This window comes from Felis catus, chromosome C1, assembly GCF_018350175.1.
Source record: "Felis catus isolate Fca126 chromosome C1, F.catus_Fca126_mat1.0, whole genome shotgun sequence".
Taxonomy (NCBI): Eukaryota; Metazoa; Chordata; class Mammalia; order Carnivora; family Felidae; genus Felis; species Felis catus.
In genome coordinates this window covers 104,463,266-104,490,023 of record NC_058375.1, presented here as the reverse complement: position 1 = coordinate 104,490,023, position 26,758 = coordinate 104,463,266, and the positions used below count along the sequence as shown (strand labels likewise).

At 44.5% G+C, this 26,758-nt stretch overlaps 1 long non-coding RNA gene and 2 other non-coding genes across 5 annotated transcripts; 2 read left to right on the top strand and 1 right to left on the bottom strand.

Moving 5' to 3' along the window:
• The first annotated feature begins 2,441 nt into the window (after positions 1-2,441).
• Positions 2,442-21,459, top strand: LOC111561814. 3 transcript variants are annotated; one of them, XR_006583004.1, is made up of 4 exons: positions 2,442-3,986; positions 16,245-17,334; positions 20,625-20,766; positions 21,325-21,459. It is a non-coding gene; the product is annotated as an uncharacterized LOC111561814 (long non-coding RNA). The 3 variants fall into 3 exon arrangements; XR_006583005.1 differs by lacking the exon at positions 2,442-3,986 and having other exon boundaries at positions 15,985-17,334; positions 20,628-20,766; XR_006583002.1 differs by lacking the exon at positions 2,442-3,986 and having other exon boundaries at positions 15,985-17,334.
• On the top strand, positions 4,055-4,128 carry TRNAN-GUU. The gene has a single exon. It is a non-coding gene; the product is annotated as a tRNA-Asn (tRNA).
• TRNAV-CAC lies at positions 17,567-17,639 on the bottom strand. Its single transcript has one exon. It is a non-coding gene; the product is annotated as a tRNA-Val (tRNA).
• Positions 21,460-26,758: the final 5,299 nt, after the last annotated feature.

Here is a 26,758-nt window from a genome sequence, read left to right as displayed (position 1 = left end):
GCGACGGGTCCTTTCCGCGGGGGGTGCGGGTAGGGGTGGGGATGGGGGGCGGCGGGAGACGGCGGGGAGAGGACGGGGAGGACGGAGAGGGCGGCTTCCTGTCCCCAAGGACACAGCGGGAGTGGGAGAGAAGCAGCGGGAAGGAGAAGCCGGGTGAGAGACGAGGAACCATGGCCAGCCGGGGCAGGAAGACAAAGGGCGCGCTGGCCCCGGGAGCCTCCGTGCGAAGACAGGTTTCTGGCCTCCTTGCTCCTGGAAGGGGTGCCTCCTTCCGACTTGGTTCCAAAGGGAATGTGGTGCTGGAGCGGAGGCCCTCCGGTGACGCCCCGCGTGCTTTCCCACCAGCGGACGCCGTGTGGCCTTTGTCCTGCTGGCCTGCGAGGAGCTCCCAGCCTGGTGCTGAGCTCGCTGGGCCAGATCCTGGCGCCGGAGCTCCCGCAGACAGGGCGGGCTGCAGGGAAAGAGCAGGTGTAGCTCTGGCACCTTTTGGACAGACCGGGGGTGTGGTGCAAGAAGCAGTTACAAGCATGCACTTCCGTCGCGAAAGAGGAGATCCAGGAAGACGAAGGTGCAGACCCGATTTCCCAAGCAGGGCTGAAAGCGACGCCAGGAGGGAGAATCGCGCCTGACCCACCCAGCCTCGGTGTTCCCGCACAGACACCAGCATCAAAGAGGCCTTGGGCTCCTGGGGCTTAGAGCCGTGAACCTGGCGCGCAAAGGCACCTTATGACGTGGGCGTGCGGTAGCTGCAAATGCTTGTCGTTAAGGTCTGGAGTAGGAGAGATACGGAATTGGTAGAGTTGTCAATCCTGGGGGATGTTGGATCCACCCCGGGACCTTCTGGAATTGATGCTGGATAGATTGTGCGTCAGGTCCCTGTCCAGGAGGAGTGAGGAAGGGGAATGTGTGAAGGAGGTTGTTCAAATATGACAAGTGTAAGTGTGTGTGTGTGTGCGTGCGTGCGCGCGCATGATAGGCTCTCAGGGCTTTTTAAATGCCATCTAAAAAATATAAAATCAGGGTGCTTGGGTGGCTCAATCGGTTGGGCGTCTGACTTCTGCTCAGGTAATGATCTCACAGTTCCGGAGTTCGAACCCAGGGTAGGGCTCTGCGCTGACAGCTCAGAGCCTGGAACCTGCTTGGAATTCCCACTCTCTCTGCCTCTCCCCTGCTGGCACCCTGTCTCTCTCTCAAAAAAAAAAAAAAATTATTTAATAAAAAAATAGAATAGAATGCCATCTAAAGGAAGCCAAATATTATGGGAGAATCACTCACTGGAGATAGCCTTGGGAAGACTGTAATTCAGAAAATACCTGTGCAGGTTATCTATGCAGACTTTCACTAGATCCAGTAAACAGCCCTTGCAACCAGGGGCAAACTGCGTTGTAGAGATTTCCAAAAGAGTCATTTTCACTCAGCACTTGACAGGTTTGAAGGATAATTTCTGAATCTTCCTGTGAACATGGAGTATTGCTAACACCATCATCCCAAGTCCCTAATAGATTCTCTTAAGAGCATTTTAGAAGTATTTTCTATTCCTTGTCATTGATAGCTCCTAAGACTATTTTGATTTTGAGAAGAACATATCACAGATTTTTAAATTGTGACTAAAATTCTAGAGCTCATAGAGAATTTGGGAGAATATATTCACAATATTTGGTACAAAGATTTCTTACAGAACATAAAAAGGCATAAATATAAACAAAAAATAAAGCTAAAAAAATTTCACCCAAATTAAACACTTATACTCATGAGAAATCACCATATGAAAGTCAAGTCACAAATTGAGAAAATATATTAGTCACATTATTACTTTAAAATGTCTCAGAGGTGCCTGGGTGGCTCAGTCTGTTAAGCCTTTCAAATTCTAGATTTCAGCTTGGGTGGCGATCTCATGCTTCATGAGATCAAATCCCACATAGGACTCTCAGCTCAGAGCCTGCTTGGGATTCTTTCCCTCTCTGCCCCTCCCCTTCTGTCCCTATAAATAAATAAATAAATAAATAAATAAAATGTCTCAATTATTTTTATAAATCAGTGGTAAAAAACTAAACCAAATAAAAATAGGTAAAATATTTGGATAGTCTTTCCTCAGAAAGTAAGATATCTTAATGACCAAAAGTTATCAGAAATATTCCAGATATTTTTACTCCTTTGGGAAATACAATTAAAATATAAGGAGATATAACATTCTACACCCTCCAGCATGGCTGTATTTAACATAATTAATACACCAAATGCTGATAAGAATGTAGAGCAATTGCAACTGTAGTTGCTGGTTCAAAATCATTCTAGAGGACTATTGACAATCTCTTTTTTTTTTTAATTTTTTATTTTGGAGAGAGAGAGAGAGAGATACAGAGTATGAGTGGGGCAGGGGCAGAGAGAGACACAGAATCTGAGGCAGGCTGAGCTCTCTCAGCACAGAGCCTGACCTAAGGCTGGAACTTGCAAACCATGAGATCATGACCTGAGCCAAAATCAGAGGCTTAACTGACTGAGCCGCCCAGGAGCCCCAGTGATTTCTAATAAAGTTAAACTCCATGACCCAGCAACTGCAGTACTTCTATGAATGTACAAGTACACAGAAAGTCCGGCACAGACTATGCATCAAAACACTAAGAATATTCATCAATAGCACTAATTAATACTAAATAACACCAAAGTTACTCCAATAATACCCAAATCAAGAAGTGATGTACATAACGGTATGGACATATTTAATGAACATAATGTTGCATGAAAAAAAGACAAATGCAAAAAAATACGCATTTATTTGTTTGAATTTCAAGAACAAGCAATTGTAACCTATAGGAAATAGACCTCCAAGTGATAATTAACTAAGTGAGATAGGTCTGAATTGCCTGGAAAGGGGATCAGTGTACACTTTTGGGATCATGGCAATTTTTTTGTAACTTGATTTGGGTGATGATTTCATTTGCCCACATTCAACAAAGTGTACACTAAAGATTTGTGATTTTTACTCTATGTGAACTATAGTTCAGTAATTTACTGTTCCCATAAAAACTAGTAATGAATGGCAGATGAAGACAAGCTGAGGTAGACCAGGACCGCTTGTTGGCATTTTATTAAACTCGAAAACTCGTTCTCGTTTAGTGTAAGCCCCTCCCCACCCCCTCCGCCACACACACACAGATATTTGAAATATCTTTACCAGAAAAAAAGGCTATGACCGCACTATTTTGTTAGTGGAGGCTACAGGCAAGCCTCCCTGAAGGCGGTATTTCACCTTTGGGATGTTTTCTGCTGGGTAGTGAGACGAGGAAACTCCCAAAGTTTCGCTTTGGCTGGCGGCCTGCCAGTTCGTGCACCGTGGCATTTACTCCTCCTTTGGCCGCGTGGCTCTGTGGGGTCAGCCGTGTACTCTGCACTCAAGTATGCTGTGCTCCAACTGCTGCTAACTCTGGCACTGGGATGACGAGCAACCCAAAAAGATGGGTCAGACACTACTCTGCCTTTACCGGGTTTGAACTTGCAGCCACAAACGCCCTAACCACTGCACAGTGACCATGCACCACAGGCCTGCGGGCCGCCACTGCCAGATACCTACAGTTTGTTCTTACGTAAACATATTCACACTTCCTTTGCCCTTTTATTCTTGGACACCTACAGATGTTCGTGCTGTCCTCTTTCACGCTCTTCTCCGTTTCTCCCTCCCCATTCTGTTCCACAAAACAATTTTCCCATCTCCCGTCCGGGCAGGTCTCTCCGTCTCGTCCATACTTCTCCTTTCCACTTTTCGTGTTTTCCCCTGATCTCCTTCCCACCTCCTCCTGGTCCCGCCCCCCATAACCTTCCCTTTAATTTTCTGGTTCCCGCCACAGCAACAAACAGTCCGGCTGGCTGCCCTTGTTTCTGCCTTCGGAATCGCCCAAGGCAAGGATTTCAAACGCGAGGAACTAGCCGCGTCGACTCGTCCTCCCGGGTTTTCGAGGCTTTGGAACCTGCACAGTGGTCCTGCCGAGGTGGGTGGCTCTTCCCGCGTGGAGTGCATGCTCATTCTTTATTGGGATGAAAAGCCAGACTTGAGCGGGTCTCTGTGGCGCAATCGGTTAGCGCATTCGGCTGTTAACCGAAAGGTTGGTGGTTCGAGCCCACCCAGGGACGTAATGTTTGGGCTTGAAAAGCCTTTGTCCTGTGATCTCCTTCCCTTTAAGAAGGAGAAGACCTCACTTATATTACCATTCTACGTCTGGAGCACTTCGGGGTCCTGTGCACCTCGGGATCCTTTATGCGAAGGTCATCCCAGATCCTGGGAAGAGCTATTTAAAGCATATGTATGAAAAAGCAAGAACAAGCAGAGCTGTCTTCGGCTTCACTTTCCATAGAAGTTTCTTCTATCGTTTGTACTAGTGTTTAACACTCTGTGTGCTTTTGAAATTAATTTGGTTCTATATTTTTAACATTACAAATAATGCTGTAGTCTTCATTCCTGTCGACATATCTTTGACCACTTGTACAGGTATTTCCATAGAGTCCTGGAAAAGCAATTACTCTACCACAGTTTTTACATGATTCCATTTTCTCTCCTTTGTTGTCTTGTTTTTTGTTTGTTTGTTTGTTTAATTTTTTTTCAACGTTTATTTATTTTTGGGACAGAGAGAGACAGAGCATGAACGGGGGAGGGGCAGAGAGAGAGGGAGACACAGAATCGGAAACAGGCTCCAGGCTCTGGACTCACGGACTGCGAGATCGTGACCTGGCTGAAGTCGGACGCTTAACCGACTGCGCCACCCAGGCGCCCCTGTGGTCTTGTTATAAATCTTTTTTTGTTATTTCAGTGACTGCTTTGGGCTTCATAGCATATACATGTGTAACTTACCAGTCTCCCTCCAGTTGATCCCATGCCTCTTCCCATTTCTCCCCTGCTCACCTTTATGCTATTGTTGCCATGCTTTTTACTTTACATATGTTATAAAATCCACAATCCATTGTTATACTTTTGCCGAAACTGTCATGTTGTTTTTTTTTTTTAATTCTTTTAATGTTTATTTTTGAGAGAGGGAGAAAGAGAGTGTGAGCAGGGGAGGGGCAGAGAGAGAGGGAGACAAAGAATCTGAAGCACGCACCAGGCTCTGAGCTGTCAGAGGCAGGTCTCAAATTCACAAGCAGTGAGATCATGTCCTGAGCTGAAGTCAAGCCCTTAACTGACTGAGCCACCCAGAGGTCCCTTAAACTGTCATGTTTTTAAACAGATTTAAATAATAACAAATCTTATAAAATTTCCCATACAGATATAATTTCTGTTGTCCTTCATCCCTTCGGTACTCCGGATTTCCATGTGGTATCATTGTCCTTCTTCCTGGAGGAGTCCTCCTGGTGATGTAGCCTTTTAGCATTTTTATGTCTATAAATGTCATTATTCACCTTCATTTTTGAAAGAACTTGATGGCGGGCAGGCATAGAATTCCACATTCCATTAGGGGGAAACCCTAGTCCTTTAAAGATGTTTTCTGGGGGCACCTGGGTGGCTCAGTCCATTAAGCATCTGACTTGGGCTCAGGTTATGATCTCACTGCTCTTGGATTTGAGCCCCAAGAGCTCTGTGCTGACAGCTCGGAGCCTGGAGCCTGCTTTGGATTCTGTGTCGCCCTCTCTCTGCCCCCTCTCCACTCGTTCTCTGACTCAAAAATATAAACCTTAAAGATGTTTTCTATATTCTCACTCATGCTGGTTCTGATAAGAGCTCTGACCTTTATTTTTGTTTCCGTATGGACCATGTCTTTTTCCTCTGGCTGCTTTGGAGATTTAATCTTTTTCAGTGGATTTGAGCAATTTAATTATGATATGGTTTTATGTGGTTTTCTTCATGTTTCTTGTGCTCAGGGTTCATTTAACTCCCTGGATCTTTTCAGGAACTCCCATTATTCATGTTTTAGGACTTTTAAAGTTGCCCTACTATTCACTGATGCTATGTTCATTAAAAAAAAAATTGTTTTTACTCTGAGTTTCATTTTGCATATCTTCAAATGTTCATATCTTTATGTTCCTAATCTTTTTTTCTGCAGTGTCTAGTCTGATAATTACATTTGGTGAATTTATTATTTCAGGTGTAGATTTATTTAGTTTCTATCTCTAAGGTTTCATTCTGGCCATTTGTATATGTTCCACATTTCTACTTAACTCTTTGGACATATACAAGTGATAATAACTGTCCTAAAGTCATCTCTGATCATTTTAACATCGTGTAAATTCTGGTTCAGTTTCAATTGACTGATTATTCTCTTTATGGGTCACGTTTTTACATGCCTGGCATTGTTTGATTGGATCGCAGACATTGTCAAAGTTTAGCTTCTTGGGTCCTGGCTATTTTGGTATTTCTATACATCTTCTTGATTGTTATTCTGGGGTATAGTTAAGTGACTTATAAACTGATCCTGTTGGATCTTGCTTTTAGGATTTTTTAGGTGGTTCAGGAACAGTGTTCATTCTAGGACTGATTATTTCTTACTACTGAAGCAGAACAAATTATGCATAGTTCCAGTCTACCTAGTGGGAACAGGCACTCTTTCCTGCCCTATGGGAATGCCAGGCCCTGTTCCATAATCTTTTCATATGTTTCTTCCCGTGACCTCAGATAGTTTCTTCACAAGCATGAGCTCACTGATCAGGGACTGATCTCATGATCCACAGAGTCCTGGAGATGGAATTCCTGACTTCCCTCTCTGCCCAGCCGTCTCCTCACTGGTATTGTGTCCCATGAACTCTGGCTGTTTCTCCTCAGACCTCAGCTTCATCTCCTCAATACAGTCTCTTTGACTGCCTCCGATCCCTTCCTGTACCACATCTGGAAACGATTTTGCACCTGACAGTGTAAGCTGGGACAACCATAGGTCTCACCTCTTTCTTTCCCATCTCTTGGGGGTTGCTATCCTTTGTTGCCTGATTTCCAGGATCTTGAAAACCATAATTTCATGTATATTATCTGTTCTTGTGTTTGTTTTATTTTCAAATGAGGCTAAATCTGGTTTCTGTTACTTCCCCTCTGCTAGAAGCCAAAGGCTTCTCTATATTTTCTTAGTTTGACTTTAGTAAGAGTTGCACCGATTTATGTTCCGATATATTTTTCAAACTCAGTGAGAGGGCCTTTTTCTTCATACTTTTGCCTGCACAACAAACTTTCTATACATCTGATTGTATAGTAGGGGAGTGGTGCCTTCCTGACTTAATAAGAGAGGTACAACAGAAAGACATGTGGACGTTATCCAGAGATACACTGTTGCATATGTTCAGCAGCTAAACTTCCAAGATATTTAGAAAGTCTTCCAATAAACTGCATGCAGAGAAGAGTGACTAGAGTAATCTCTCTGATAATTTCCTGCCAAGCAGTTTATCCAGTAGGACAAAAAACTGACTGTTCCCAGACATATGATCCTCCTCCCCTTTCTTTATAAATTGTATTTTTGCCTTTATTTGGATGCAAACAATCTAATAACTGTTTCCCCTCCTGTAGAAGGGTGAATTAGCATGTGGGCGACTAACTTCACATTTTTCCTTGCCAGTGTTTGGTTGTTTCTGCAAAAATTATCCCATTTATACAACTCATCAGAGCCAATAGAATTTGGTACCTGACAATGCATCTGTGTAGACAAGGATCTTTCAGCCCATATTCCATTGGTCCTTCTGTTGAATCTCATCAGTAAAAATGAAAGCTTTGGCTTTTACACACTCAGTCAGGTCCTTGGATTTAATGTCTATTTATCTGTCTACCTAACTATCTTATTTGTACATTGTTGATGTTCCCTTCCATCAGTAACATCAGTGTGGATGGTTTGGGTTTTTTATTTTGTTTTTTTGTTTTTTTTTTTGTTTTTTGTTTTAAGTAGGCTCCATGCCCAGTGTGGGGCTTGAACTCACAACCCTGAGATTAAGAGTCACTTGCTTTACAAACTGAGCCAGCCAGGTGCCCATGGTTTGGGTTTTCATATCGTGAAATGAACTTCTTATGATAAACGTGTTTGTTACTTGACAGAGATCCATCTCTGCTAGGTGACAGATGACAAATGTGGCCAATATGACTTCCCCCAAGGCAGTTACCTATCTATGTGCCATTGACATGTCCACATTAGTCTTGGGTATTTTACTGATTTATAACACAACTATATTTTCTAGGATTTCATTCTTTCTGCAGCCAGACCTAAAATCAGCCATTTCTCAAAATCCCTGGGTCATTACAGGGGGTAATGATTTTTATTTTTATTTTTTATTTTATTTATTTTTTAATTTTTTTAAATGTTTATTTATCTTTGGGAGACAGAGAGACAGAGGGCAAGCAGGGGAGGGACAGAGAGAGAGGGAGACACAGACTCTGAAGCAGGCTCCAGGCTCCCAGCTGTCAGCACAGAGCCCGACGTGGGGCATGAACCCACAAAGCGCAGGATCATGACCTGGGCCGAAGTCAGACATTCAACCGATTGAGGCACCCAGGCGCCCCAATGATTTTTAGAACCCAAGATCTGAATGGCAGCTGTTCTCACTGATACTGTGGTGTCAATGCCTCTCAGCAATAAAGACAAGAGACCCTACAGATATCTCTGATTCCAAACCATTACCACACAGTTCTTTCTTCCTTTCCCATGACATATTTTTGCTTCTCTCACAGTGAGAACACTGATTCCCACAGTATCAGCATATTTGCTCATTTGTTGTCTTATAGTAAATTCAAAAGAGTTTGAGTTTCAGAATTGGTCCACAATATAATTGCCAACAAAAAAAATTCAGTTTAAGTATGAGATTTCTTTAAAATCTCTACAAAGCACTCCATTAGCAGTGAATTGGTAAAACATAGAGTTTTCCTGTGATGAAAATCACCCACTTGAATCTAGAGCACTTTAGATTGACAGACAAAATTACACCTATTATTCAGCTACTATTATCTCTAGTACTCTAACCTAAAGAGAAGGTTCTACAAAGATAGGAGGGATTGGGAGAGAGAGTTGTTGATCTTTCCCCATAGGAATAAAATGAAAGGGGAGGAGGAAGCAGGGCCTCAAGGCTCTAGATACCATGAGCTAGGCGGTTGGACAACTGTAGACCAAACACCTAATTGTGTGAATTTGTCAGAGTTCTGAAACCTTTCAAACTTCTTGTTGTGTGTAATTTTTGGCCACCCTTCACACATTCACCGACATAAACATACATCGATTTCCATACCGTGGATACTAATAGCACTAGGTAATGTAGTAGAGGTCCAATTCCTTTATCAGCAAAGTAGGGGTCAGAAGTGTTCAGAACCAGAATTCTGTGGTTCTTTAAGGAGTAATACAGCACATAGTTCTTACATCATATACCCCTCCAGTGGGGTCTGGGGCAGTACCCCATAATCAAACATATTTATATTCTTACTGTGAAATGAATGTATATTCTCACACAGTGGCCAACTGAAGTCTTCAAATAGCCTCGTCAGCTCAGGAGGTAAACATGGGGCTCCTCTCTCTCCTCCCCTCTATGCATCCTCATTCTCACCAATGTTTAAGTTTTTCTTCAAAATGTCTTTCATCCTGGGACTGCAAGCTGGTGCACCCACTCTGGAAAACAGTATGGAGGTTCCTCAAAAAACTAAAAATAGAACTACCCTACAACCCAGCAATTGCACTACTAGGCATTTATCCAAGGGATACAGGTGTGCTGTTTCAAAGGGACACACGCACCCCCATGTTTATAGCAGCCAAAGTACGGAAAGAGCCCAAATGTCCATCGATGGATGAATGGATAAAGAAGATGTGGTATATACATATACAGTGGAGTATTACTTGGCAATAAAAAAGAATGAAATCTTGCCATGTGCAACTACAAGGATGGAACTAGAGGGTATGATGTTAAATGAAATTAGTCAGAGAAAGGCAAAAATCATATGACTTCACTTATATGAGGACTTTAAGAGACAAAACAGATGAATGTAAGGGAAGGGAAACAAAAATAATATAAAAACAGGGAGGGGGACATAAGAGATTCTTAAATATGGAAAACAAACAGGGTTGCTGGAGGGGTTGTGGGAGGGGGGATGGGCTAAATGGGTAAGAGGTACTAAGGAATCTACTCTTGAAATCATTGTTGGAGCGCCTTGGTGGCTCAGTCAGTTAAGCGTCTGACTTCGGCTCAGGTCATGATCTCACAGCTTGTGGGTTTGAGCCCCACCTCAGGCTCTGTGCTGACAGCTCAGAGCCTGGAGCCTGCTTCAGATTCTGTGTCTCCCTCTCTCTCTCTCTCTGCCCCTCCCCCACTCACACTCTCTCTCTCTCTCTCTGCCCCTCCCCCACTCACACTCTCTCTCTCTCTCTCTCTCTCTCTCAAAAATAAATAAAACATTAAAAAAAATTTAAAAAAAAAGAAATCATTGTTGCTCTATATGCTAGATATATGCTATATATCTAACTTGGATGTAAATTTAAAAAAATAAAAAATAAAATAAAATGTCTTTCATGCATCTTTTACACTTAGTCATCCAGATAGTCCCTTATATCAGTCTCATCATTCATGTCTGCACTCTCCTAATTACTTTCTCTGATTCTAGCATCTCCACACTATCAAATGCCTTATCTTATTACCCAAAAGTTCTATTTTCATCATGTCCCCACTCTGTTTATGAAAACTTACTCTCCACCATCTGCTATACAAACTCGAAACTCCTCGCCCTGCCTTTGTAGTCCTTCTAACTTGTGACTTCTCTTTCTTATCCAATATTAATTCCCAGAACTCTCTTATACAAATCCTTCCCTAGAGTCAGGCTGGCCCCTTCCTGACCCCAATCCTGGACCAGGTACCCTCTACACAAGCATATGTCTTGGCCTGGTGTGCCCTCCAGATTTCCTCAAGGCACAGTTAACTAATCATTTTTCCTCAGTAATTCAGGACACTTGATAAGATCTTATGATAATTCAGGTTAAGGTGAGTGTAAAATCCTCTTAAACTAACAAACCTATTTGGTGAAGAAATTGTCAAGCACAGGAAAAAAGGATCTTAGAGTTGAAATGATTGAAAGAGGCAACTGGTGCAAGAATCTTTATATATACATATATATATATATATATATTTTAATGATTATTTATTTTGAGAGAGACAGAGACACAGTGTGAGTGTGGGAGGGGCAAATAGAGGGAGACACAGAATCCCAAGCAGGCTGTCAGCACAGAGCTAGACACGGGGCTTGAACTCATAAACCGCAAGATCATGACCTGAGCAGAAGTTAGACACTTAACCGACTGAGCCGCCCAGGGCCCCTGCAAGAGTCTTTTCGACTATTGACACATCATGTAGTTTCTGCTCAAATGTCTTGTGAGGAGAGCTCATTCGCTCACATCAGACATTCTATCTGGTGGTTAGGAAAGTACCTATATGTTTGGCCAACACCTGGTATCCTGCACTTTAACCTCCCTTGATACAACCACTATAAAGTTGGCCTCCCTCCAGCCAGTCTAGTTGACTCCAATATTTTGCCACATTGCATTCTGAGTGACCCTTCTACCCCCTAAATCTACATACCTGCAGCCCAACTCCATTTAGTGTCCCTGTATTCCTTCTCTAAAATGGCTGATACCTTATGATCTATATCCCGACATGCTCATCATCTTAGTCTCTTGCCAGTTCTCAGATCTCCACGTGTTGGTCACTCTCACACTTCTAGGCACATGCTTCCCTCTATGGGGAACCGTCTCTCCCCGCCTCCTCTTCATTGTTCTGATTCATTCTCATTTTTCAAATCTCATTCCAGAAGTCATTTCCTTTGAAAGATTTTTCTGACCCTCTAAACTGACTTAGATGCCCTCTGATGTATTTATTTACATTTTGACATTAAGAATTCCCTAATGAAATAACTGTCTACTTGTCCTTATTTTCCAAAATATTGGAAGTTCCTAGAAAGCCAAGTGTGTGTGTAAGTACCTAATATATCCTCAAGACCTAGCTTTAAAGAATGGATAAATGAATAAGAGAATAATTCTCTGTCTCTTTCTCTGAGACACACAGGAAAAGGAATTTAGCAGGACAGACAGGAGAAGCAGTCTACAAAGTAGAGAGATCCTAGCAGAACAGTTAGGAAGGATAGAGAATAAAATCAGCATAAATAAAATTTTGCTTGGAAATAAGATAAAAACAGTCCTGAATGGCTCTTTAGGGCTAAGAATAAGAGATAATAGGTGGGAAATATACAGACAAGAGAGGGAAAGAGTAGAAATAAAATTTCATCTCTGTTCCCCTAAAGTATCATTCCATAGTTATCAGCCTCTTCTTTATCCCCCATCCAACCCCTGTTGAAACCATTAGGCATGGTTCACATACTGAACATGACAGCCAGTGGAACTTCTTTGTCAAACCCAATAATCAAAGGGACCTAGTTGGAAGTTACATCATTTTATATTGGATTTCTACTCCAAAGGCATAGTTTAGGTCTCCCTGTGATTCCGTCAATTGGAGGAGAAGTCAAGAAGCATATGATACATTGGTAAGACTCTGAACTTTAGAAACAGATGTAAGGGGAAGAATTTTTGGCACTCTAAGATTAAGAAAATTCACTGGACATTATAACCATACCTGGTTCACAGAGTAAATCCATACTGCATGTTTTTCTATGATAGCTAATTTTTGTTTCTCCAAAAGTCTTATAAGCCATCTCCTCCCAACATTATCTTAAGGTCCAGGGATCAAAGCTCTGGACTAGAAATTCAGAAGCAAAGTTCAAATCTCAGTGGGACAAGAATCAGAAAGTAAGTAAAGGAACCAGCTTAGATATTCCAACATACATCTGGGAATTCTTACCCAACAAGGGTTGCAACATGAAATCATGCCTAGGTCACTTAGACTTGGCAAAAGACAAAAGCTTCTGGGGTGCCTGGGTGGCTCAGACTGTTAAGCAGCTGACTTCAGCTCAGGTATGATCTCACAGTTTACAAGTTTGAGCCCTGCGCTGGCCCTGTGCTGACAGCTCAGAGCCTGGAGGCTGCTTCAGATTCTGTGTCTCTATCTTCCCCTCCCCTGCTCACTCTCTCTCTCTCTCAAAAATAAATTAAAAAACATTTTTAAAAAATTAAAAATAAGACAAAAAATTCTTTAGGGAATTGCTTCCCTGGAAAGGAATGATAGTTGTGTTTATTCAATCCTTCTGTTCTACCTCTAAACCTGCCTGCCCCACAAGAGCTCCCACACCAAGGTAACCACCAGCTGTAGACCTCAAAATTGGATCCTGGGATCCTGTGAAAGTAGATGGGGTTGTGTCCAGCTGTGTGACTTGTCTTTGGTGTGGGTTTCTAACTTTAGCCAGACTTATGAACATGCAGAGGTGGAGAAATCAAAGAAATCATAAGATCTCTATGTGGAAACAAAGGGACACTAGGAATAAATTACTTGAGAGTAATGCCCACTCAAGGGAAGGATAGAAGAATAGGATGAAAACAGGTTGAATGAATGACTGCAGGGAATAATCCCTAGGTAGAAGTGAATCACTACTTACTAGGCTAAGAGCCATGGGGATGTGCAACCAAAATTCAGCCCTTTTATCCATCACAAATTTCACAATAGGATTGCTGAAGTCTGCTTCCAACAGCTTCTGGAAGTCAAGGAGCCTGAACATAAAAATTCTATCAATTGGGGCCTTCTATCCTATACTGGAAGCCTGGCCCAGGGACTGGATTGCAAACCCAGCTGTTGATCCTCTAGGATATCCGCTAGCGTAGACTTATGGTCACCAGTTCTTCCAAAAAGGTGTTCAGGACCCAGCGACAATTCAGGAGGCTGAACATTAAGGAATGTGCCCAAGTTGCTAAAGAAAATCTGCGTGATACTCTTGCCAGGTGACCTGGGAGACCCTGAGGCTCCCACCTGGCCCGTCCCAAACAGGTTGGCAAAGGTTCTTGGTCTTGTCGTGAGATAGACGTGCAACACAGCATAGTAGGGACACAAGTAGTAAAGTTTATTACTCTTGGGATAGAGAGCAGGGAAGCAGGAGGGAGAGGGAGGTGGGGAGAGAGAAGTTCAGAGAAGTTGGGGTTTAGGTTTCTATCTTTTATTGACAGTTGTGAACGAGGGGGTAGAATGTTCATTACTTGGGGTGGGGATAGCTTGGAAGCAGGAGTTCTCATCTTTTTTTCTTTATTTTGCCAGGGATTTCCAACCTACTTCATCAGCTATCTTGGGCCTGTCTGGTTGGATATAGCTTTTTGTGGCTTTGTTTTAGAGTGCTGCCAGGAAGGGCCTATGACTTTCCTGACCTCTGGTCTGGCTCTGATCTCCTCATTGTTTGCCTCCAGACATCCTCTTGGAACCTAACCAGCTGCCTGTAACAATACTTGTACTTTCTATTTTGATGTCTCTTGTGAGTCTCTGGAAAAGACCAAATATTGAATGATTCCTCTTTTAATCTCCTTTGTTTTAGAGACAAAGAGCAAATAGTGAAACTTCACTTCGAGATTTCCTTTATCATACCTTTGGCCATGAAGGGAAGCCAGTTCGGTGCAAAGCAGTCTGACTACATTATGGATAGACCTAAGACAATTACACCTGTTAAAAAGAAAAACACAGGCCCAAGATAGTGTCACTTGTCCCCAGGACAACCAACCAAGACTTAATTGCAGTTTCTGCCTCTCCAAGAGTAGAATTTGAAGCCAATAGGGGCACCTGAGTGGCTAAACTGGTCATGATCTCACGGTTTGGGAGTTGGTCTGTGAGTCTGAGCCCTGCTGAGGGCTCAGAGCCTGGAGCCTGCTTTGGATTCTGTGTCTCCCTCTCTCTCTCTCTGCCCCCACCCCCCACCCCCCACTCATTCTCCCTTCCTCTCTCTCGAGTAAATAAACATTAAAAAAAAACTTTAGAATTTTAGGCCAATAAATCTGGAACTTTCTGGTCAGCATCAATGAGTTAATCTGTCACCTGGGCCCTCTCCTTTCCCTAAAGGAAGATGAAGTAATCCACCTAATTAGAATCCTAGCTACTCCCCCTAAGGAAAGACTACCCAGTCTGAAACATCCTTTCTTTTCTTTTGCTTAATACCGTGTTGTCCCATTCTCTTTCCTATAAAAACCTTGCAAAGCTCCCCTCTACTTGTTAGCTGGGATATTGCCCGATTCATGAATTACTTAAAGCCAATTAGACCTTCAGATTTTGTTTTTTAACACAACTCTACTCAATGTAATACTTTTTTGCCCTCTGCCTTTGTCTAAGAATCATATTTAGTTCTTTCGTGCTCAGCTTGGTACAGGTTTGTACTGCTCTTAATATTTAGCCCTTTTCTAATATCCTATTGTAACTGAAATTTACTTTTATAACAACCTGAGAAGACTTGAAGCCATTATAATTAGCAGTGTGTAGTCTTGTGTTGGGGATTCCTGACCCAGTTGGTTTCATTTCTATATCATGTATTAAAATTTTTTTTCCTTATGTTTTTCACTAGACTGGTTTACATAGATACAATTTTCTGTTTTCCTATAGCATTTAAGAAAACTCCATTTTCCTGATATATTTCCCAATATATTTCTGGGTCCTGGGTACATAAGACCAGGCATTCTGTGCCTTAGTTCAGGAAAAAATTAACATGGGCACTCTAAGCAAGGTTCTTTCATACTTGTCTTTCAGTTAGTTTCTGCTTCCCCACACCCTTTCCCTTGTCCACCTCTGGTGGCTTACACTCTCAGGGATTTACTGAAAGTCTTTTCATCACACTTTCTCTTTGCATATGTAAATAAGATTGTGTTGTTGAAAAACACATATAGTATCCTTGAGTGAGTGTTGGGTTCTTTAGTTCGGTAACATACAAAAATATATACTTTTAATTGGTATGCATATGGAAATATTGACTCTGGAAATCCTTGGCTTGAGATCCAGGTACAGATTTAGATATCTTTACCTTGGCTTTGTCAAGGAAATAAACTTCTGCAATTTTGCTATGGAGTCAAGGGAAATTGAGCTGTACCCTTAGGCAATACTTCAGATACACAATCTTTTTATCCAGTGTGAGCCTATGGAGAAGATTCAGGCGCTAGAAGATAAACAAAGGGAATTTTATGGCATTTCCTGATATAAAGTCCAACCTGAATTGGGTATTGCTGTTTCCGGGGGTGGGGGGAACGTGGTAACACCCTGGCCTCCTCTTCAACGTGCTTATGAGAAGACAAATGAGTACTGGCTCATAGATAGTGGTGAGTAGTAACTGTACTTTTTCTCATGGTTCCTGAGAATCACAGGTACAGCTAGTCCTTCCCAATTTCCCAATCCCTTGCCTTTTTTCCTTCTGTTAGGAGGATTAACATTGAAGAAAAGGAAGCTGTTTCCACCTTATTTCGAACCACGGAATTTTCGCGTGTGAGGCGAACTTGATAACCACTTCACTATGGAAACCAGTCAGCCTGGCTTCCTGCTCTAACCCTGAAAACCATCGGTCCTGCCACTGCTGTTAAGCCCGAGTCTGTTTGGTTGAAAGGCGGGACGAAGTCAAGTCCCAGGTTCTCTTTAAAGGAAAACGCTTGAAGTGAGACCTTGGGTTTCTGAGGTGAATAGAGGGGAGCCGCTGGCCTGGCTTCTCATCCCAGCTCTCCTCTCCCAGCCTGGCCATTACAAGGACCCGGACTCCTGACCTCCCGTATTTTAGGGGCTCAGTGCACAGCCACTTCGGCACGCGTCCCTGGGTGCACACCAGACTTTGGGGGATGAAAAGGTAAATCCACCGATCCGATCCCGGGGAATCCACCCACACAGGATCCCTGCTTTGGCCCCTGCAGATGAAAACCCTGAAAGTCAAGGTGACATTTCCCAGGCGGACAGAGCACAAGCGGAGGCGATTCCCAGCGGCGCGGGGCTGAATGCAGCCGCACAAGGCTCCCAGCCCTTGCCCTGCTGCTCACCACCTCTTCCAGCCTCAGCGACCCCTTGGGCCCTGACCACAAGGTGACTGGCCTGTGCCACACTCTAGTCCAGCTGGAGCCGTGTGTGTTGCAGAGCCAAGGCCGTGCTCTCTTTCTGAGCCTCGTTTGCTGATGGGTAAGGTGCGGACTCGGCTCTCAGCGGGAGGGGAGGGGCGGAGTCCCTCTACTTGGCGACTTCCGAAGTAGCTCCAGAGCTGTCCCGATGACGGCACGGGGACGGGCTCCTTTGGTGTCCCCATGGGCTCATTAGGTGGAGCCTGAAACTCCTCACCTACGCGTCTTTGGCTCGGGTCCCAGGTGCAGCTGGTTTGTGTTCTTTGCGTTCTGTCAGGCAAATAAATACACCTGTTGCGCAAGTGTGCCGCCCAGGGAAGAACGTGCTGCTTTTCAGAGCCACGGTCGCTGTGAGCCCGTGGGGCAGACGGAGGCGCCAGATGAGCAGGTCAGCGGATGCGTGGAAGTAGAGGTAACCTGAAGTGGGCCTCGTCCTGCGTGCCCTTGTTGGAGTGACTAAGTGGGTGTGGCCCGCTCTCCAAGGTGACTGGGAGCAGACACACAGCGGCCAGGCCTGGTGGTCGAGTGCTGAGAAGGCTTTCAGGTGGCGGTGGGACTCCGGCCCTCGTTCTTTTTGCGGTTTAAAGGACAATAGATGGGGGGGGGGGGGGGGGGGTTGGGGGGGGGTAGTGGTAAAAGGAAGCTGTTTCCGCCCGGTTTCGAACCGGGGACCTTTCGCGTGTGAGGCGAACGTGATAACCACTACACTACGGAAACGAGGCAGGCGGCCTGGTCTCCGGCTCTAACCCCCAAAAGCGGCATTTCGGCCACAACTATCCGCCCCGCCGACTTCGCTCGAACCGCCCAAGGCCCTGGAAACAGCCACGACCCTGCGGGCGAGGAGCCCGTGCCCCCGAAGCGGCCCCGGCAAAGGACCCCGCGCCGCCCCGACCCCCGCCCCTCGCCCCCGAGGACGGGACCCTAGGGCCCTCAGCAGCCTGGCCTCGGGGATCGCACCGAACGCAGGGCGTCCGCCTCCAGGACGAGGGGCCCTGGGGCAGACGTCGGGTGCGCGCTCTTCCTCCGCCAGCCCGTTGGCTCTGCGCCGCCCCGCGGCCCTCCCGGCAGAGCGGAGTCTCTTTGGTGTCCTCTGGGCGAAGGGGGTCCCTCGGGCTCCTGCCTGCGCTGCTTTAAAGCCACTGACAGGAGGTCCGCGGCCAACGCGCTCCAGTGAAATCTAGGTCACGGACCAGAGGGATGAAAAGGAAGAGCCAGAAACCGAGTTGAGTGGCATCGAGCGGAAGAGTGGCAGAGCCACGACTGGGGAGGGAAGGTCTCTTCCTACCTGGCGTTTTGAGTGATTCTTGGGTGGGCTGCCTTGGAGTCTCCCGAATAGGCTGGTGTTGAGACTCGGTGTGACCACAGCCACTTTCAGGGGGGCCTTCAGCACTGGGAACAAAGTGAAGACGAAAAGCCTAGAAAAAGAGGTATTTTTAAAGCGGTTTCCTCTCTCCCTCCCGCATCGGAGTGTGTACGGTATTACTGCGTGATCTTGACTGCACTGTAATTTAGCACAACGACTTTCCTAATATTTGGCAGTTTCTCATACAGTGAAAAACCTGACCTGCCCCGTTACCTAGGAATATTGCTATTCACTCCCCCAGAAAAGTGAATGCCAACATCCAAAGAGGCTTCTACACCAACGTTCGTGCAACATCATTCATATTAGGCAAAACCGGATACAACCCAAATGCCCGTCAACAGAGGTGATACACAAACCCTTGTATATGTTTAGAATGGATTAAGTACTCTGTAGTAAAAACATCCAAACTATGGTTTAGGTGGTAATACGGATAAGCCCCTCGCATAGTTATATGTACCTATCTAGTACTCCTGGGTGATTCCATTTCCAGGAAGTATTAGCAGAGAAGAGTGGTTCCCTCTTTGAAATAATTTGCCAGGAAACTTCCCGGGTTGATGGATATGTTGCATATATTAGTCTGGCTGTTAGTACAAGCATTTACACGTTTATCACATTATTGCACTGTATACTTGGAATACCTTAGCTCCACTTACCCTCCTCATTTTTGAGTTATGGGCATTATTTTATTTCAAAATACATTTTATCTATTTATTTTTGACAGAGACAGTGACAGTGCGTGAGCAGGGGAGGAGCAGAGAGAGACAGAAACACAGAATCTGAAGCAGGCTCCAGGCTCTGAGCTGTCAGCACAGAGCCCAACGCGGGGCTCAAACTCGTGAACTATGACATCATGACCAGAGCCAAAGTGGGACGCTTGACCAACTGAGCCACCCAGGCGCCCCTCAACATACATTTTAAAAACATAGGCATTATTACCATTGCTCAGAGAGTCCTATTTATTTGACTTAGCCACATATTTTACCTATTCATTGCCCTTCCTTCCTTCCTTCCTTCCTTCCTTCCTTCCTTCCTTCCGCACAGTTCCCCTGTGACCTGTGCAGTTACTTCTGCCTGAAGAGTTACCTTTTGCACTTTGCATTTCTTTTTCATTAGCTTATGTGGAAAGGTCTTCACTTCACTCACCCTTGAAAGATACTGGGTCGGGGACAGCACGCGGTGGCTGGAAATCTTACTGCTCTGGCCCTTCATTGAGGTCTTGTTCTTCATGTTTTTGCTGAGATTTCAGCTCCCAATCTTTGGATGAGGTCATAGGAGTGTCCCCTCCTCCCCACACCCCAATCTGGGTGCTGCTGTGATTGTTTTCAGCTGCTCTTGGTTGTTCAGCAGTTTAGGGGTGTGACCTTCTTGTCCTTACCTGGCTTGCAGTGCACCGAACTTCTTGCACATGTGGTTGGAGAGACCATCATGATTTTTCTTTGATTCTCCATGATATAGTTTCTGCCCCACTTTCTGGTCCTCCAACCCCTGAGACGTTAATTACACACGTGTTAGGACTTCATGACATGGCTCATTATCTTTGTTATGCTCTTAATAGTTCTTCCTTTTGGCTCTGTATGCTTCAGTCTGGAGAGTTTCTTTCTACTTACAAATTTCGAGGTTAATACTCTCTCTACCATTGAGTCCAAGCTGCAGTTAAACTGACCTGCTGACTTTTTTAAAATGCCAACTATTACATATATTTAATTTTCATGTGATTTTAAAACTAGATTCTATTTCTCTGATGAAATATTTTATCTTGTCATCTATTTTCTGAACAGCTGAATCATACCACTTTACCTTTTTTTCCCTAACTTTTAAGTAATATATTTTTTCAAGTTTCAATTTATTTATTTTGAGAGAGAGAGAGCGAGACAGAACAAGCTCTCGGGGCAGAGGAAGAGGAAGAGGGAGAGAATCCCAAGCAGGTTCTGCCCCATAGATCTCACCAACCTTAAGATCATGACCTGAGCCTCAGCCAAAATCAAGGCAGATGCTTAACCGATGGAGCTACGCAAGTGCCCCTGATTTTTAAGTAATTTAAAGAAATTTTATTCAAGTGACCTGCACACCCAACGTGGGGCTCAAACTCACAACCCAGAGAGATCAAGAGTCACGTGCTCTACCCACCGAGCCAGCCAGGCTCCCCTAAAACCTACCGCTTTGAGTTCTTATCTGAGAACTCAAGGTCTCAAGAGGCAATTTCTACGGTTTGCCTTCTTTCTCTTGCTTCTCTTCCTTTACAATCCTAGAATATTGTGATTGAATGATGAACCCGTGGTGTGAAGGACAGCCAGGTTGGAGATGTTGTTTCTCTGAAGATCTTTCACCTTCTCCCCCAGCAGGCAGCAGAGGGGCGCATCACCTCTAATCCTTGACGAAGCTGATTTGCAGCTGGTTCGCCCTCAGGGAAAGCCTCAATCTACAGCTAGTTTGCTCACACTGCTGTGCTGCAGACGTCCGGGGCTCCTACCTGCGACCTTGGTATGTTTCCTTGGGCCCTTCCTCTTCCATGAATCCTGAGCTTCAGTTTTTATCCCCTAAGCACCATGGTAGTGCTGCAAATTCCACTCTCTTTCAGCCACACTCTGCTGGCCTTCCAAGCCCCTTCGATGCACATGGCTTAATTTGCAAATGTATTGTGGGGAACTTCTGTACCAAGCACCCAGCTCACTTAACCCATTCCAGGATCTTGGCTGCTCAAGTCTGAATCCTTGGACAGTTCCATATGTCCTTCCTCTTCCCCCCCCCACCCCCCGGCCCCCCAACTTCTCTGTCCAGACCTATGAGATCACTTAGCATGTTGTTTTCTCTGACTCTTAGTAGCTTCCCTCTCTCCAGTTTCTCAGTCTCCTGTTCCTGCCAAGAACTGGCAAATGCCCTGAGGGGATAACGCAGAAAATTAGTCTCATTCCATTGAGTTTCTCTTCTCTCTCATCTCTCCCCTTGAGCTGAAGGACTGGTGGGTCCTATCTGCATTGATAGTTCTCCAAATCTTCAAGCAGAATTCCTTCCATTCAAACTTCATTCATTTCTTTTCAGGGCGAATGCTGTTCTGCTACAAATACTCCATCATCACTGAAAGGTGAAATCTACAATTTCCAGATAAATCACATTTTCTTCCTCCTGTTTTTCTTAAAATAAGGTGGGGGGGGGTCACTGGTGCATAGCTGAAGTTTTCTTTTAATACCCCCCGGGTAAGTCTGACTGGATATCAAAAGCTCTTGCTAGAAGCACGGGCAAAAGATTGTCTACCTGGAGCTGAACACTCATCACGCCTGTCCAAGGTCCGAGAATTTGATCAAGTTGGATCCAGTTTCCTGCTGCACTGTCCCGTCAGTTAACTCACCATGGAAATTATCAAGCGACCAGTTTTCCAGGTGCTGGTCACTGATACAGAGGCGAAGAGCCTGTTCATTGCCAGTGCCTTCAGAGAGATCGCGGGCTCTGATACCCTGGACCTGAGCCACATAGGGTCCTTAGGAAGCTCAAGGCCTGGTGGGCTCCCATGATGGCTCTTTCTGTCACTCTGCCCTCACCCAGTGAGCGAGTTTGCCCACCCTTCCAAGAGGCCTGTGTAGATGTGTTGCTTTGGTTCCTATGTGTAGCACGGGAGCTCCAGGGGCAGGGGTCGTTCTGAAGGTCCGTCTTGTTGCCCCTCCCTGAGAACAGAGTCTGACACTCACCAGAGTCTGATACCAGGAAGTTCTGTTAAGACTTGTTGAATACATTGTTGTCTGTAGCTTTTAGCCACATGAAGAACCCTGAGAATGGAAAAGAAAAGTTTTTCAAAGCCCAAAGTTCTTTGTAAAAAGCTTTTATCCAGGTTGACTCCTCAGCCTCCCCAGCAGCAGGCAATAGGAAAGGCCTACAGTGGACCCTCTGCCCAGGAGGCCCCTGCCCCCTTTAGGAGAGTTGTGTCGCATTGTGGTAGGTGGTGTGGACCCCTGAGGGTGGGGCAAATCAGTGGGGGGTGGGGAGGGGGGGAAGGGGGTGTTTGGAAAAGGGCAGTGAGAGCTCCTAGGAGGTCTTGTGTCGGGACAGAAGCCGGATCCAGAGAGGTGGGAATTGTTTTTGTTATATAACAGAATAGGGAAGGAGGGTCTGAGCTGGGGTGGGAGAGAAAGGAGGGAGGAGGGGGTGGGGGAGAGAGACCCAGAGGGAGGAAGAGATGGGGAGGGGATGAAAGAATTTATACTTACATCCCTCCCTCACTTGCCCTCTCCTTCTCCCTTTTCTTCCCATCCCAACAGCTGAGGAATCCTGATGTAGGGAAATTTAAGAACACCCAACTAATGTATGCTCAAGAGGGCAAGCTCTATGTTGTAAAGATGGTTTGCCCTGGAGGGTAGGGGGTGGGTGACATAGATAAAAGGGATTAAGAACACTCTTGTCATGATGAGCACTGAGTAATGTATAGAAATGTTGAATCATTATACTGTACACGTGAAACTAATATAAGACTAATTAATATAGATTTCAATTAAAAAAAAAGAAACAATGGTTCTGCCCTTGTGTGGCTTTGGCTAAACACACTTCAAGTGTCTCCCTTCTTTGTTCTATAAAATGGGACTAATTAAGAGCATTTTACTTCATTCTATTATCAGATGTGTTTTGACTTAGTTACTATTGGATCAGTCATGTTAAAAGCAGAATCATGAGTATTACTGTCATTATCCTCCTAATCTTTTGACAGCCACTATCCTTATTTATTTCACAAATATGTTTTGCTCCTTCTAGAAATTACTGTAAATGGGATCACAGGGTATGTATGCTTATGTCTACTTGCTTCTCTCTATGTAATGTCTTTGAATTTTATCCATTTCATTGAGTAGATCAGCTTTTCATTCCTTTTTATTGCTGAGAAGGATTCTCAGCATAATTGCATAAATATTTCACAATTTCTTTACCATTCTCCTGATGATGGATATTTGGGTTGTTTCCAATTTGAGCTGTTACGAATAAAGCTGCTATGAACATTCTCATTACAAGTGGGTTTTTTTCTTTTTTTTTTAAATTTATTCACTTTTTGAGAGAGAGAGAGAGAGAGAGAGAGAGAGAGAGAGAGAGAGAGAATATGAATGAGCAGGGGAAGGACAGAGAGAGAGGAAGACACATAATCCGAAGCAGGCTCCAGGCTCTGAGGGGTCAGCACAGAGCCCAACTCAGGGCTCAAACTCACAAACAGTGAGATCATGACCTGAGCCAAAGTCGGTCGCTTAACCAACTGAGCCACCCAGGCACCCCCAAGTGTTTTTGTAGACACTTTTCCACCCCATTTCTTTTGGATAAATACCTAAGGGAGGATTTGATGGAACCAAAGAGGGAGAGGTGTATGTTTAATTTCATAAGAAACTGACAAAATGTTTCCCAAAGTGGTTGCACCATTATAGTCATGCCAACAATGTATGAGAGTTCTGGTTGTTGACAAAAATTCCTTGACAGAACTGTCAGGGTCCTCTAAACTCTCTTCTCAAGCGGGCCCTGACCTTCAGCCTTCGGAGTTTGTCTTTGCATTGTCCAATTTTAGCAAGAATCCTGCTAAGTCATTTTAACCAGAACCCCCTCCATGATATCTGGTCAGGTTCCTTGTCCTCCGTCCTGGGAGGCCTGATGACTTTGGCAGGCCTTCAGCAAGAGCCCCTTGGGCTGGTTTAGCCAGAATCTCCCCCCCTTACCCCTGAGGTTTCCTCTTAGTAAATGTTCACTCATTAACCCTCTCTCTGGTCCTGCTCTGGGCTATATGTTCCCACTCTCTCTTGTTGTATTCAGAGCTGAGCTTGGTCTCTCCTACTACAAAACCCCATTTTAGTAGTCCTCCTTAATAAAGCCTACATTACGGTTCTTTAACACAAGTCATGTATGATTTTTTATTTTGTTTATTCTACTGAGTGTAATAAAATCTCAATGTGGTTTTAATTTCCATTTTCTTAGTTTAGGGGCACCTGGGTGGCTCAGTCAGTTAAGTGTCTGACTTTGGCTCAGGTGATGATCTCATGGCTTGGGAGTTCAGGCCTTGCATCGGGCTCTGTGCTGACAGTTCAGAGCCTGGAGCCTGCTTTGATTCTGTCTCCCTCCCTGTCTGCCCCTCCCCTGCTCTTTTTCTGTCTCTCAAAAATAAATAAACGTTAAAAATTTGAAGAAAAAAAAGTTTGCTTAGAAGAGTTTATGGTAAGTCTTAAAGTCAGGTAGTGTAAGTTTGCCAGTTTTGTACTTTTTTTTTTTACACAGCTCAATAAAATTTGAAATATGCATATGTATACACACATCTATATGTACATATATGATATTTCAAATTTTATTTATATATGTACGTGTGTGTGTGTGTGTGTGTATATATATATATAAAATCATCACACAAATCAAAGAATGCTTTACTCTGCTCCTCTCACTTCAATATTGTATCTGTGTCCTTACATGTACTGGTTGATCATATGGCTAAAGATACTCTTCTGTATTCTCTGAAGAGAATAAATCTTCAGTTGTCTGCAAAGATAATGGAGAGACCCAATGTCTACAAAATTTAGCATTTCCTCTAGATTGTTTCTTGAAATAAAAGTTAGTTCATTTTCAAGGCCTTTAAATTACTTCTGATCATGGGGGCCTGGGTGGCTAAGTCATTGAGTGTCTGGCTCTTGGTTTCGGCTCAGGTCACAATCTCATGGTTTGTGAGTTTGAGCTCCAAGTTGGGTTCTGTGGGGACCGTGCAGAGTCTGCTTGGAATTCTCTTTCCCTCTTTCTTTGCCCCTGCCCTGCTCCTGCTCTCTCTCGTGCGCACTCTCTCTCACAGTAAATAAAAACATATCATTTCTGATCATGAAAAATAATGTGTTAAGTTTTCTGCTTCATTCTAGGGACAGTCTGTTTTTATTTTCTTATTTGAGAGAGCGCACTCCTATGACCTGGGGACAGGGGCAGTGGGAGAGAGAAACTCAAGCAGGCTCCATCCTTAGTGCAGAAGCTGATCCCACAACCCCTGGGATTAGGACCTGAGTCCAAACCAAGCATCTAACACTCATCAGCCCAGTCCGCCCCCCAAGTGAGCCACCCAGGTGCGTTTGAGGAGAAAGAATCTTATGGGGAGTCCCATTTGCTAGGCCGACTGTCAAACATGAGCAAATTGGCAACTCCAGGATAGCTGACTTTTTTTTTTTTTTCTTTTTGGCGTATGAAAGAAGATAGGGGAGAGGCTTAGATACTGTATGGGAGATACAATATGGAGAAGAATAGGCTGGAACCAGTAAACTGATTTTAGGGTTTGGCCATGGATGTCAGATTTGGGATAAAAAGAGGTTATGAATAAGGAAAAACTTTAATAGAGAAACATCAGAATTTAAAGGCTTTGATGCTTTATCATTGATTCTTCTTTGCCATCTGTGTAAAAATAGCAAAAGGTGTACTCAATGTACTAGATCTATACATGTCTCTAGATCTTTGAATGTTTATTTTGAGAGAGAGATGGAGAGAGAATCCCAAGCAGGTCTGCACTGATGCGGGGCTCAGACCCCCAGAACCATGAGATCATGACCTACATGGAAACCAAAGGTCTTACACTTAACCAACTGAGCCACCCAGACGCACAGATATTTTCCGAATGCATATTTAAATAAGTTCCTCAATTCATTGAAAGTAAGATAGGCCCAAGTAGGAGTCAAACCTACCTGGCTGAAGTGCCTCTAGGTGTGTGACATTCTCAACTGTAGTTGCTGTGGCCTCTCCCAATGGGATGGAGGCCCTTAAACGTGGGGCGACCCAATGTAGGGGGGGGGAGGTGGTCAGTGTTGTTGGCAGTGAAAGCATTCACATGAGGCAAAACAAAGAAAATAGAAGTTTATTGAATACACTGCAAGGGAGCTACAGATAGATCAGCAAAGCAGACTGTCTGCAGTGAGGCAGTGGGTGGGAGCTGTATTTAAAGGGGGAAGGTGAGGAGTTTGCGAAAGTATGGCATTTTCCCTTTTTTGGGAACTGTGCCTGGTTTTAAGTAGCCTATTGGTTAGTTAGGGCCTATGGGTATTTTGAGATGGGTTGCCTGGTGGGCCTGACTGTATTCAGCCAGAGAGTCGCTGTGGGCCCTTTCTACATTCCACTGCTCACGCCTGTTGTCTAAAAGCGGCCTCTAACAATTGCTTTTGCTAGTTTTCCCAACACCTGAAAGTCCTCATCCAAAACTCATCAGACACTGCTTCCTTCGCCAAAAGATTTTAAAGTAATCTTAAAGTACGTGCTTTAAAAATAAACCTGCCAGGTGCATCCTTGGAATCCACAAGAAACCCAGGGACAGACGTTCAAGGGCCAAAAGGAACTCACTTGGGAGCCGGGCCAAGACTTTGGCTACCCCCCCCCCCCCCCCCCAGACGGAACTCACCTTCACCAGCTACGGGACGCCGATTTCATTTTCGGGCTGTTTGCAGAGGAGGAAAGTCGCGTGGAGTTCCTCCCTCCCCTGGGCTCTGTTTCCACCTCTCCGTTTCTG